Here is a 2952-nt window from a genome sequence, read left to right as displayed (position 1 = left end):
CAATGTGGCAGGCCTTACAGATGTGCAAATACTGTGGGCAACATCTATTATTTAACTTTCATTACCATTAATATGAATTAAATTGATGACATTTGTCAGGATGCTTTATGTGTTGTATCAGATGCCTTAAGGAACTGCTTTTGAAAGAGGAGAATTTCAGGAAAAGAAAAGTTGGTTTAGTGGCTAGGATGAAAGGACTCTGGAGAGTTGAGTTTAGCTCTCAGAAGTGAGAGCTGAATTTGGTTCTCTGTATGACCTCGTGTAAATATTGCAAGACCAGTTTCTGTGAAACTCACCTCCTATTTATACAGCTTCCTGAAGTGGCTGGATTTTCAAAACAGGTCTGGTGACCCAAATGAGAGATGAGTTTAATGATCTTGTGTCCTGTTCAGGAAACAATGTGAAAATACAAGAACAGGCGGCAGGTAAAACACATGTGCAATTGGTCAGATGTGACCAAGAAGTGTTGGCTGTGATTTGCATGTTCTGTAGACCTGGTTGTCTAGTGACATAACTGGAATTTTTCAGTCTTATCAGAGCTAAAAGATGGCTATGTAGGAAAGAACGTGTCTGGTGAGATCCAGGTATGCGATTTTTGGAGTGTGAGGGTTGCAGTCGTATACTCAAACATCAAATGGCATTGCTGCCTGAGCAGGCTGGTAATTCAGAGACTGGATGATCTGTGTCCAGTAACTGTGGATGTTCCTCTGTCGCTCGCATCTGCTGAGAGCGGGAGAGGAGGAAAAGAAAAAAAAAAAAAAGAGCTTGAACAGAAGAGTTTCAATTTAAAGACAGTGGAGGTACTGCAGCAGGAACTGTTTCCTACCTCTGCTGGCTTCTGCAGATGTGTGGCCAGGCCCTCTCTGGGGGCTCTGCCCAGCCAGCATGTCTGGTAGCGCCTGCTTTATTTGTTATTTGTGTTTGTGTGGGCTTGGTGACTCTTAGTGCACGGAGGAGACCTGCCTCTCTTAACCCCCTTTATATTTCAATTCTTAAAAACATTTTCAGAAGAATAACCTCTTTTTAAAGTGGATTTAAAGAAATAGGAGAACATTAAAAGAAAACCCAAATTCAAAGACCTGAAAGCCCAGTCACTAGTATTACGCTTAACCTAGGTTAACGTGAGTGACTCAGTATGAGATAAATTAACCCAAATGCCTGGTTGCAGTAGTGCAGATCTCTCTGCAAGTGAGAGATTTGAGTTGCCATCCTCTCCTGTTCTTTCTCTTCTGGTGTTAAATTTATTTGCTGGACAATGAGTACTCCTTTTTATAAAAGCATTGGCTTGCACAGCGGGCTATGTGAAAGAGCTTCTAAAAATACCCAGGTAATTGGTACTAGGCTAAAAGTGAAAGATGACTCCAAATTCAAGTTCCACCTAAACCACTTGGGCAGTAGATGTTTGCAGTATAGCATGAAAATAGCCAGCTGCCTTACCTGCTCCCAACAAGGCTGAATCAGTCTAGCCTTGGCCAGACACAAAACTCAGCGTTGTCAATCTGTAGATAAGGAGTCACTGTGTGCCTGCCAAGAAAGCGCATCAGTGTTTCTTCTGCAGGGGAACAGATAGGCACGAGAAAGCTGGTCAGTCCCCCGTGGCTCCCCTGCTTGGATGTGAACGTTCCTGACGTAGCTATTGGGTGCAAACTTGCTGATTTTATTTCCATAGTTGTGTGGAGACTGTCTGCTGAGAAACACGTGAAGGCTTCACCTTCTTTTGCATTGAACATGAAATGATAGCAACTTTCTGAACTCTCTTGGTCCAGGCCAGGGCTGAATAGATAAGGAAGAGACTTCCTATCTTATTGCGAATCCCCAAAATCCCACAGTTGCATTTTCAATATCTACTACTAAAAAAATCTATGGTGATGAACCACCCCTTTCTGATTCTTACGTGCCTCCGAGCAAGTGTTCCTGTTAAAAATTCAGAGGTTCTGGCCGCCACTTTGGTTTATATATTCTGTCCATGTCCAGTAGTAGTTTCTGTAAATGTTGGGCCAGCTGCAATATCTACTACTAAAAAAATCTATGGTGATGAACCACCCCTTTCTGATTCTTACGTGCCTCCGAGCAAGTGTTCCTGTTAAAAATTCAGAGGTTCTGGCCGCCACTTTGGTTTATATATTCTGTCCATGTCCAGTAGTAGTTTCTGTAAATGTTGGGCCAGCTGCAGTGTTGTAGTTTAACCCGGCAGGCAGCTAAACACCACACAGCCGTTCGCTCACTCTCCCCCACAGTGGGATGGGGGAGAGAATCGGAAAAAAAAAAGGTAAAATTCATGTCTTGAGATAAAGACAGTTTAATAGGACAGAAAAGGAAGGGAAAATAATAATAATAAATAGTAATAATAATAATAATGATAAAAGAATATACAAAATAAGTGATGCACAAGCAATTGCTCACCACCCACCGACTGATGCCCAGCCAGTTCCTGAGCAGTGGTCACTGCCCCCCGGCCAACTCCCCCCAGTTTATATACTGAGCATGATGCCATATGGTGTGGAACATCCCTTTGGCCAGTTTGGGTCAGCTGTCCTGGCTGTGCCCCCTCCCAGCTTCTCGCTGGCAGGGCATGAGAAGCTGAAAAGTCCTTGACTAGTATAAGCACTGCTTAGCAACAACTAAAACATCGGTGTGTTATCAACATTATTCTCATACTAAATCCAAAACACAGCACTGTGCCAGCTACTAGGAAGAAAATTAACTCTATCTCACCTGAAACCAGGACAGTATCCACCCCTTACTCTATACCATCTACATCATGCCCAGGTCCCCCCACTTTCCAGCACATCCCAATTAATCACCACCACTTTTCCTGTATTTTCATATATATACACACAGATATCATTCCCTTAGTCTATGGGCCATCCCTATAAAATGTTCATTGAGTTCATTTAGTCCATGACTTTGGGCTCCATCTGTCATAACAGTCCTTCAGGGCAGGAGAGATGG

Source organism: Pygoscelis adeliae, unplaced genomic scaffold, assembly GCF_000699105.1.
Source record: "Pygoscelis adeliae isolate BGI_AS28 unplaced genomic scaffold, ASM69910v1 Scaffold34, whole genome shotgun sequence".
Taxonomy (NCBI): Eukaryota; Metazoa; Chordata; class Aves; order Sphenisciformes; family Spheniscidae; genus Pygoscelis; species Pygoscelis adeliae.
This window is presented reverse-complemented; position numbering follows the sequence as displayed.